The 11,832-nt window shown below is 39.6% G+C and overlaps 1 non-coding gene across 1 annotated transcript; it reads left to right on the top strand.

Annotated features, from left to right (window-relative positions):
- Positions 1 to 9,834: 9,834 nt before the first annotated feature.
- Positions 9,835 to 9,961, top strand: LOC125610733. Its single transcript, XR_007340733.1, has one exon. It is a non-coding gene; the product is annotated as a small nucleolar RNA SNORD22 (small nucleolar RNA).
- The last annotated feature ends 1,871 nt before the right edge of the window (positions 9,962 to 11,832 follow it).

Genomic DNA, 11,832 nt, shown 5'->3' with positions numbered 1-11,832 from the left:
GAAAGAATGAAATTATGGCATTTGCAAGTAAATGGATGGATCTGGAGGCTATCATGCTAAGTGAAATAAGCCAATCCCCCAAACCCAAAGGCTAAATGTTCTCTCTGATATGCAGATACTAACACACAATAAGGGGTGGAGAGGGAAGAACAGAAGTTCATTGGATTAGACAAAGGGGAATGAAGGGAAGGGAGGGGGGATGGGAATAGGAAAGACAGTAGCATGAATCACATTTAACTTTCCTATGTTCATATATGAATACACCACCAGTGAAACTCCACATCATGTATAATGAGATCCTAATTAGAACAAGTTATACCCCATGTGTGCGTGTGTGTGTGTGTGTGTGTGTGTGTCAAAATACACTCTACTGTCATGTGAATCTAAATAGAACAAAAAGATAAAATGTAGCTGCTCTAGGTACAACTCTGATGGAGGATGTGAGATCCCCATCAGCCCCACCCAAGCCTGCTCATCCCTCAGGAGACCACCTTGAGAACATGGGTCCATGAAGACACAGGTGAGCTCCTCAGCATGGCAATAGCAACTGTTCACCAAGTCCCAGCCTGGGTGCTCTTCTCCAGTGCCACCGACTCTTTACCTGCCACAACTCTGTCAGAAATTCCCTTTGACTGATCCATCTTTCACTCGACTCCACCTGTCAAACTCCTCCTCAGCCTTCAACTTCCAAATCCACAATCTGCCCTGAGGAAAGCTCCTGATAGAAAGCAATCTTCAGTGCTCACTGGGCCCAGCGCTCTCAGTCTAGGAACAATTGTGTGAATGGACTTCAGAGGCTGCATGTGAGTCCCCAGAGCTATGTGACGATTTTGTGTGTACATGTATTTGGAGGGTAAATGCTCCCTGGGTTTTCCATCGTTAACATTCCCCAAAAGTTTAGAACCATTGCTAGAAAATTCAGGGTTTAATGGAAGGAAGACCTTTCAGAATTTTATGAACCTCTCTTTAGTCTCAGTTTCCAAACATACCTTATTATATTTTAATTTCCTCATACAAATGTATGACAACGTTGTTAGTCAGTTGTACAGTCCCTTCTCCAGGCTACATGTGTATGCCCACCCTGCTTCATTCTCTCACTACCCAGAGTTCCAGGAATTCCAGCCCATGTTCTAACAGAAAAACAAGATAAAGCAATACATGTACTTGAACTAGGATTAAAGTTTTTCTTTTCTTTTTTGGCACTGGGATTGAACTCAGGGGTGCTTTACCACTGAACTAAGTCCCAGCTTCCCCACCCACCTATTTTTTTTTTTTTTTTTGAGATAGGGTCTTGCTAAGTTGCAAAGGTTGTCCTCCTGCCTCAGCCTTCCAAATTGCTGGGATTACAGGCAAACACCACCATGCCCAGCTAGGATTAAAGTTCTACCCTTAATAATCCATACTCTGTGTTCTTTGGAAGAAATTAGAAACTGTATCTACAGAGTTCTTGAGCACACACTAGGTACAATGCTAAGTGGTTTACGTACAATATTAAGCCTTAAATCCCTTGAGAAGTAAGTATCCCACTTTTTAAGAAAACAGGCGTCAGTCACACCACTTGTAAATGTTACCGTGGGATCTGAGCCCAGGACATCTAAGAAGTGGGTATTGAGATCACTGCATTTGCAGTGTTCCTGGTTTTGCTTGAATAATTACTGCAAATGATTGCTCATGCTGTTATGTTTGTGACTGTCAAAACTTGGAGATCCGACAGAGAAATGTGAAGATGTTAGCCTAAATATGGGTCATTGCCTTCAAAAATAAAGACAAAGTCTAGCATTATATAGTGACTACATTTTGGATCGAAATATATCATGAGTCCTCAGAAAACTGTCACTAACTGTACACCATTGGAGAAGTTCCTTAAATTTTCAGTGCACAGTCTCTTGATATGTACAATGGGAGAATCACAAAAATACTCAGTTCTTCAAGAATATGTTAAATAACATAGGTGTGTGGCTAATGTATAAGCTTGACAGGGCAAAGGAATGCCCAGATAACTGGTAAAACGCTATTTCTGGATGTGTCTGAGAGAATATTTCTGAAAGATAATATCATTTGAATGAATAGACTGAATAAAGGATATACACAATCCTTAGTGTGGGTCAGCATCATCCAATCCATTGAGGACTCAAATAGAACAGAAAAGTGGACGAAAGGGAATTTTCCCACTCTAGTTGATCTGGGACATCTATTTCATCCTACCCTTGGACACTGATACTCCTTATTCTGGGGCCTTTGGACTCAGACTGCATTACAGCATTGGCTTTCCTAGATATCCAGCCTGAAGAAAGTAGATTGTGGGGCTCTTTGGCCTCCATGATCACGTGAGCCAATTCCTATAATAAATTTCCTCATAGACAGATATATCAACAGAGTGAGCAAGCCTATTGATTGTTTCTCAGAAGAACTCTGACTAATACAATAGGTAGAGCAATAAGTTTAACTCTGAGCACTTAGAAATGACTAATACCTCTCAGTAATTTTTATTTTACTGGAAAACAAATCTTAGGCAGAAGAATGTTCTGATTTACTGTCTCCCTAAGTGAACCCAGGTACATGAACTGAAGGTAGTAAGACTACACTCCTCTATCTTTGTGTAAGGAGGAAACAGATCATCTCTGCCTCCATGAAGAGCCCTAAGGGACACTGACCCATGAGAAGCTTGTTCTTACCTAACTATCAGGAGTTGGTGGGAAGTAGGCTGATTGTACCATAAAAAAAATTCAGAATCTCTACACTGGGGCTTCTGCAGCTCATTTTACAGCCACCCCACCAGAATGATACCCAGCCCTGCTCCTCCAGAAACCCTAAGAATTGCAGGAACCCAAGCAGCTGAACTCTGGTCCACCAGGAAACATGAACATTGTATCTAACATGACCTTATCTATCCCAGGAAATATTTCTTGACATATACAAGCCTTCTACCCTGGAACTGGGAATGGGAAAGTACAATGGCTGAGTGACAAAATGAATTTCAATCTTTTGGTTTGGGCCCTGTCTTAGTTTGGCTACTGTAACAACACACCATAAACTGGGTATTTAGACAATAAACATTCATTTCTCACATTTGAAAACTAGAAATCCTAGATCAGTCCCAGATCAGGGTGCCAGCATGGTCAGGCTTTTGTGAGGATCATCTTCCTGGTTTACGATGTTACCTTTCTTGCTCTCTCCTCACATGGCAAGGGGGTCGGGGAGTACATGAGAGGGCACATACAAATGTGAGCCAAGGACCTGATCTCTTCTCAACCCCTTATAAGTACTTATCCCATTCATGACACCTCTGACTTCATGACCTAATTATTTACCTCCCAAGGGCCCCAATTCCAAATATCATCAGTGATTATTGAGGCTTCAACTATGAATTTTGAGGGCTATGAAATCAATAAATTTCTCTTATATTCTTCTTTGACATGTATAGTTTCAGAGAGCTGAACCACCTGGGATAACCAGAATTGAAATATGAAACTCTCACTTATAAAGTTATTCCATAAAAAAAAAGCATTTTATAACAACTAATCATGGAGTTAACAAGCCAATCCTAAAACTTTCAAAGATTTTTCCACAGTTCTATTCATCCTTGATGTTCCAAAGCCATGAAACTCATCTTTCAGTCTACACTGTCCCATGTCTACTGACGGGTTAAAGAGCACACTGAACTCATTCCTGATTCCTACATTTGGCCTGTTCATTCCCTACTTGAAGCACTTTTCCTTCTCTTCATGTACTGAGGTTTATCCAGCATTCACATTTGATCCCAAGTCACATCTGATGCTTAGATGTGAAGACTACCCCAATTAATGCTATTTCCAGTCACCTTGCTCATACTTATTCCACAAATAGTCGGTTCTACATATGCGAGACAGAGAGAGCACTGGAGATATAGCAGTGATCCAAACAAATGGTAAAGAAGGCAGATAAACATTAAACACATATTTATATAGCAGAAGGTAATATGGCAAAATTACTATCTAAGATGGACTATAGGATAAATAGTGACCTCACCAGATGTCCCAGGATCTGGGGTGATGAAGGACTGGGTCAGACTTCACTGCAAGATGACCTTGAAAAAAGCCAAGGCTTGAGACCAGTAATCACCACCACCCAATAAAGGTAGACAGATAAAAGCAGGGAATTGAGACATACACACTGTGTTGTGGTTAGAGCTTATGCAAAGTCCATTTTTTCCATATTTCTTATTGGTGCATTATAGTGGTACACAATAGTGGGATCTGTTGTTACGTATTTGTGCATGAACACAATATAACTAAATAATCTGGCCAATATCATTCTCCAGTGTTTCCCCTTTCCCTCTCCTCCTCCCTCCCTCTGGTCCCTTTCTCTACACTACTGATCTCCCTTCTATTTTCATGACCACCCCTCACCTTTATGTTATGGTTTGGATGTGAGGTGTCCCCCCAAAAGCTCATGTGTGAGATAATGCAAGAAGATTGAGAGGAGAAATGATTGGGTCATGACAGTCATAAGCCAATCAATGAATTAATTCCCTGATAGGATTAACTGAGTGGTGAATGAAGGCGGGTAGGGTATGGCTGGAGGAGGTGAGTCATTAGAGGGCACGTCCTTGGGGCATATATTTGGTGAGCTGTGCTTAATATGTCTCTGCTTCATGATCGTCTTGTGAACTGCTTCCTTCCACCACACTCCTCTGCCACAGTGTTCTGCCTCACCTAGAGCACTGAGGAAAGGAACCTGCTACCAATGGACCAACACCTCTGAAACCATTAGCCACCAAATAAACTTTTCCTCCCCTAAAATTGTTCTTCTAGGGTCTTTAAGTCACAGCATTGAAGAGCTGACTAAAACAATTGCTCTTTTTCTTCTCTTTTACATATGAAAAAACATATAACCCTTGACCTTCTGCATCTGGCAGAAGCCTAGCTTGATCTCTTAGTATTTAGATTGCTGAATGGTTAATGATATCAATGATTTGCCTTCTTCATAAAATGAATAGGTCTTTTTGAAGTTTTGGTGGGTAAGGCTCTTTCAACACATCTATCAATACTATCTTTCTTCAAGTGGCATGAAATGAATTTTGAAGTGCTTATTCTGATGATGTTCCTTGAAAGATACTCATTTATTAAGCATCTCTCACATAATTTTTAGTCTAAAGTCCATCATTTATTGACAGAAGTGAGGACAGCACAGTTGGAAAGGGGTCTAAAGCTGTTATTTTAAACAAACAGCTAGTTACAAGTGCTGGTAAGGGAGAGCTTTTCCATTTGTCTTTTCACACATACACCAGTTTGTCACTGCAGCAATCATGTCCTTAATCTGATTAGCTACAGGGGTGTCCAGAAATCCCTTAGCTACAATAGCCACTTGCAAAATCCAAATACATCAAAACAATGATTAATAAAATATATCTATAAGCGTGTTTACAGTCGCAGGGGGTTAAGAGGGAAATGAAACAGCAGCTCTTGCAAGCTCTTTTCCCCCGGAATTCATAATTTATTTACCTTGTCTGTCCTGCTCCCGGTGTGGCTACAATCAATTGCATTTAATGTCAACTCCTAGTACAATAGTCTACTGTGCCTGCATTTTAGCTCTACATACTAAAAATGCTACAAGCACTTTGAAGAAAACATCAGCATGTATACATTTCCTAGCGAGTCAAAATATAATTGTTACTAGAAAATGATTTGGGGACCTTATCTTGCCCCTAAAAATATCCTTAAAGAGAGGCATCATTAGTCAGAGTAGACTACCTGCAGAAATAACCCTCAAACCTTGGTGACTTAACAATGTGCATTGATTTCTCATTTATGTTAAATCCTATGAGGATATTTCTAGTCTTACTTCTCTCCTGGGTAACAAGTCTCCTTTAAGTCCAAACCCTGGGATTCAGCTTTCTTTCAACTTCTATTGCATGTATCTTCAACATAACCCTCCATTATTTCCATGGAAGGATAGAAGAACATGTGCATGGGGTACCAGATGGTTAGCCACCTCTTCCAAAGTAATACCACTCATGCTCACATTCCATTGGTCATAAATAGTCACAAGGCCTCAGCTGCAAGAGCCTTACGAAATACTAAGCCAGTCAAATGGTACTTTACGAGTGATGTAGATCAGGGAAGGGGAATGGCAGGTTGGTGACCAGCTAGTCATCTCTTGTTTGAGGAACTACAGAAGAAACATTTTAAAAACATACCACCTCTGATCAAATCTCAACTCCTACTGATCCTATAGTAGATAACAATCCATGGCTTCTAAGGGTTCACAGTGGAATAGCAGGAAGCACCAATTTAAAAGGCACGCATTAGGAGACCAACAGATCTAGATTCAAATTCTGGCCCACCACATAGCAATGGTATGACCCTGTGCAGATACTTTATCTCCTTTGTGTTCCATCAGAACATTGGAGAGGAGTATTTTATTCAGTATTTGTGAGGTTAAATGATGGAATGTATATACATAATGAACCCCCCAGAACAAATATTATTACTTAGAGCTCACTGTAACAAGTACTTAACTACCATCACTTGCATTTCATATAGACTCAAAGGCTAGCAAGGAGGAAGAAACTGTGTTAATAGAAAAAGTGGGGGAGGCTTCAGATACATTTTGATTGGAGGTTACTGACATGGAAAAGCTAGAGGCAGGCTAACTTGAAGCAGAGCATATTAAGTGATTTGAGAATTGTATTTGTCCTTCTCTCCTGGATCTTGAGTTGTAAGTGGGGTAAAACCTGAGGAAACAAAAGTCCCTTCAATGTGGGCGAATACTGCAGAGGTGGTGGCTTGGCTTCCTGAGTTGGTGGCTCTGGAGGTTGTGGGTAAAAACTCTAGTGTCATATATAGTGTGGCCACTGTCCCTTTGTAAGCTCCACCTCTCATGAACTATTGCTGTTTCAAACTGGATGAGTCTACTCTTCTTTCACACTCATGCAGATAATATTCTTGGGTCTATCCACTTTTAAAAAACTTTCCTCAGAATTTTTATTGTTTTAAACTTGATCTTTAAGGAATTAGGAGCAGGGAAAATACAATAGCTTCAAAATTTGTGCTATCTGGCAACACCAGCTCTACTGCTACATTATGCTGCACACAACAAACCTTTCCACAGCCAGATGAAGCCATTATTAATGAGCAATAATGTGCTCTCCAGTGCAGTGAGTGGAGGGGCCTCCCAGGCTGCTGGGAGCTGAGGGCAAAGAAGGAGAACTCAGAAATGCCTACACACTGCCTACCTTTTCCCAGCTGCCATGAGCATTCTGACATGAGTCAACTAGCAGAACCTAAAGTTTGCAAATAACCCTCTAAAGAGAAGAATTAAGCATGGTTTAATAACCAGCAGAGTCTAAAGTCTGCAAATAACCCTTTAAAGAGAAGAATTAAGCATGAAGTTTTATTAAGTATGTAAGTTCTGAATGTCAATGAAAGACTCCATATAAAGCAAATCTGGCCCAGCATGAAATTAACCTTCTTGGATCCTGCAAGACCTTGCCTTAAATAGATAATGGTACTGTCAGCTATATTCCTCCTCCTCACCTGTCAGACACTCTGAGGCCAAGGGAAGCTGTAGGAAGATATTGTGCATCTGCTTTTATTCTGTATAGCCATATTGATTCTGTGATGTTTCTGTATTCTAGACTAAATAAGCCCAAAATATACAGAAAAAAAAAAAGTTGGGGGGAGAAAGTATAGGTGCATACATATACCTGTCATCTAGGGTTTGGGTATTGTCTTACATTCCTGAAAACATGGATGGCTTGAAATTTTATGCAAATGTCCTGTGTTAGACCACAGATGGTGTTCAATCTCAGCCACACCTGAGACTTTAAAAGAGACATGGAGCACATTTAAAGAAGGCACCAGGAAATAAGGGACTTAAACGGATGACAGGAGAATGAAGAGTTGAATCATGAAGGAACTGCAAATGTTAAGCTGCTGGAAGCTGAGTCCATGATAAAAGCACTGTCCAGGGTCTTCCCTGGGTTAGGAGGAAGAAAAGGAATCAGTTTCTTCTGTATGCCTGGAAATATTTAAGAAAATGTAATGATTACATTTTTGAAATATTGATTGTCTCTGTCCACCTCCAAGATTTCCTTTTCTCTTTTATCCCTTCCTTCTGTGCCAGCAATCAAATGGCTTGTTTGTTGCATCAGGAAAGGGACAAGCATGAGACAGAGAAAAAACAGTCCTTTCTTTTATTTGGATTCCATAAGCCTAGACTCTTCAGATGATGAGAAAGGATGGGGAAAAAAAAATCACCACACTAAGAAACAGATATTTTTGAATTTAATTCGTGAAGCTACAATGGCAGCCCTTTACCTAGGGAGGCCCTGTAGGCAAGAACCAAGTTCACATTTGCAGATGGTCCAAGTGCCCCCAGAACAAGGTCCACCCACTGCCTCTGATTCAGAGTATTGCCTGCTTCCGTGATCCTCAGAGAAGCCACTATTCACTTCAAACACAGCAAAGGGCACCCAGAAACAGAGCAGCCTGCCCACAGCTAGAGTCGGCTCAGCTCCGTGACTCCTTCACCGGCACATCCAGTGCCACGATTTGGATCTGGAAAGTCTCCCAAGGCCCACGTGTTAAAGGCTAGGCCTTCACCTTGGTGCTATAGGAAGGCGGTGGAAGTTTTTAAGAGGTGAGGGGTTTAGGTTTATTTCAGTCAGCTTTTTGTTGCTGTGACCAAAAGACCTAACAAGAACAATTTTAGAGGAGAAAAGATTTATTTGGGGCACACAGTTTCAGAGGCCTCAGTCCATGCCAACTCCACTGCTCTGGGCCCACAGTGAGGCAGAACATCAGAACAGAAGGGTATGATGGAGGAAAGCAGCTCAGGCCAAGACAATCAGAGACAGTGTTCTGTGCACCAAGGACAAAATATAGAACCCGAAGGCACACCCCTATTGAACCCACCTCCTCCAACCACACCCTACCTGCCTACAGTTTCAGCCCAATGAATCCCTATCAGGGGATTAATTAATGCATGGAATAAACTCAGGCTCTCAGAACCTGATCATTTAATCTCTGAACATTCTTGTCTAACAAATAAACTTTTGGGGACACTACATATCTAAACCAGAACAAGGTCATGGGGACATGCCTTCAAAGGGTATTGTGGGATGTAATGCTGGTCTCTTGCACTTGAAATTCTTTTTTTCTTTTACTTCTCTGCCTCCGTGAGGTGAAAAGCTTACTTGGCCACATGTTCCTGGCCATGCTGTGCTGACTCACCACCAGCCCAAAGGCAATGTAGTCAAGTGACCATAGACAAAAATCTATAAAACCAGAGCACCAAAATAAACCTTTCCATCTTATGAGATAACTATCTCAGATATTACATTACAGAAATAAAAAGCTGACTATAACCCCCACAATAATATTTGACCAAGTACATAGGTACCTTGTAGCTTAGTGAAGTTGACATAAAATTAACTGTTGGAGAGTCTTGATGGGATGACATTTAAGGCTGTTTCCAAAACTTAGATCTAGGGAGTACATATAGGCATCCAGAACTTAGGAAAGAAGTTACTAGAACATTTGTTAAGGCTCATGTTTGCCTAATCTTGCTATCAGTTGATGTTTCTTTATAGAAATATTTAAGTATATCCAGTCTGTGTTTATCTTCAGTTGGACAGGCAGGTATGACATAAGTACTTAGACATTTTTATAGCTAAATCTTTGTCTTTTATAAAGCATAAAGCTAGCTTTTTAGAGGCATAGATTGCAAAAAAAAAAAAAAAAAAAAATCCCCAAGACTATAAAATTGTTCTTCTTCAATCTTTTTTTGGTGAGATAAGTAAACTTTTGATCTCAGTCAAGTCAGTATAATGCAGTGATTAAAATCACATTCTCCCAGTGAAGAAACATTTCACACGTCTTACTTCCTGTCCGAGTCCCAGAGCCTGTAAAGGTGAACCCACTGGGGGTGGCTGGGGGAGAAGAGGAGAGCTTGTTCCAGAAAGAACTGTCTGAGGGATGATCAGAATTTTTGTAAATGGAAAAGGGAAGAAGGATCAGTTGTTTGAAATGTCTTTTTTTTTCTCCCAGCCCACAGGTCTGAGGAAAGAACAAGGTGCAGATAAGTGCAGGCGTCTATACAAGTCTTGAAGGACATCAGATTTCTAGATCCTTTCTTGTGCAACCTAGCTGTTCAAGTTAACACACAGTCATTTTCCTCTTCCTCGTCCTAATAAAACTCTTTTTCTTAAAAAAAAAATCACATGTTCTAGCATCCACAGGCCCAGATTCAAACCAAGACTCTGCCAAACATACACATGAACTTCAGAATATTAAATCTGTTGAACCTCAGTTCCCAAATCTGTAAATGTGGGATATTCAAATTGCTTATCCTTATTAAATAAGAGGGTACCAGTAAAAAAAAAAAAAAAACAACAAAAAAAACTTAGCACTATATTTGCCACACGCTAAATATTTAGTAAGTATTAGAAGTGCCTCTTTTTCACAATGTAGGTAGCTACGACAGAACTACCATTGATTTTTAAGGACAGCAGACAGATTTCAGCATAAAATACTGGTGATAATTTCCCAGGAGATCCAGGAAGATCCTTATAAACAGCAAGTCTTTGACTTGTATGCCATAAAAGTGGGAGTCAGAAAAAAAGAGTCCTACTTCCTCCTTTAAATGAAAGTTTGCACCAGAACATACTGACTTAAACAGAAGCATTCAATTAAGATTAGAAAAGGGGAAATACAGCATCAGAACTGAGTCAAGCACAGTAAATGAGTGGTTACTCCAACTTCATAATAGCAATATTGCTGATGCAGAGGTATGAACAATTCTAGGAAGAATAATTGCATGATTTGACATTAATGCCAATTTTCTCCCCTTATGCTATAACTATCTATGACTGAGTCCAGAATTTTTCAGAGAGAAGACACTTGAGAATGATTTTTCCTTGACTACTTCTAAAAACAGAAAAAAAACCTAATAAATTTCTATATGCAAATTTTTAGTCACATAAAGAAAAAGGCAGGCCTGCTACAGTCTGTTGGTCTATTAACATTACATTCCTTCAAACTACACTGGTTTCAAGCAATGGTTTTAAATGGTAAGTCATTTTGAGAGGGCAAAATAATATCTTTACAGTGAGTTCCATTGATATAACCAGTCAAAGAAAATGCTGCATGACTGGACTATCATTGTTCCACTACTCAGATACTTTTTATGAGTTCAAAATAGCTTAGTTTGTGTGTGTGTGTGTGTGTGTGTGTGTATGTGTGTACAAAGATATATTTTACCTAAACGGAAAATCCCATCATCTCCAGATTATAAATAATGTTAAGAAATGTAGCATTAATCATGAAGAAGGCCAAGTTAAACTTCACTGAGTTACGAATATTAGAATGATAAATTAAAAAAAAAATTCTGACCATAAGAAGTATTGTCAAGAGGGTAAATGAACTAGAATCATGTATTCCCGCCAAGAACACAAAATGGTGCAACCACTTTGGCAAACGATTTGGCAGGTTATAATGAACATACACCTAACATATGACTCAAGTGTTCTACTAGGTATTTAGGGAAGAACAACGCGTGTATATTTATGCAGAAGCTTCTATACGATGTTTACATAATGACATCTATAGAAATGTCTAAGGAAAATAATTCTTAATAGCCAAAAGTAAATATACCCAAATCAATGTCAAATGAAAGAAAAATGAATTACAGCATATCTATTAAATAAAATGCTCCTTGGTCAAAAAAAAGGGAGCTATGGATACATGCAATGTGAATGAATCTCAAAATCACTACATTACATGAAAAAAGTTATGTCAAAAAGTATACATACCATATGTTTCCATTTATATAAAATTCTAGAAAATGCAA

The sequence above is a fragment of the Marmota marmota genome, unplaced genomic scaffold (genome assembly GCF_001458135.2).
Source record: "Marmota marmota marmota unplaced genomic scaffold, marMar, whole genome shotgun sequence".
Classification (NCBI taxonomy): Eukaryota; Metazoa; Chordata; class Mammalia; order Rodentia; family Sciuridae; genus Marmota; species Marmota marmota.
Note: the sequence above shows the minus strand (reverse complement) of the source record. Positions and strands in the feature narration are given on the sequence as shown.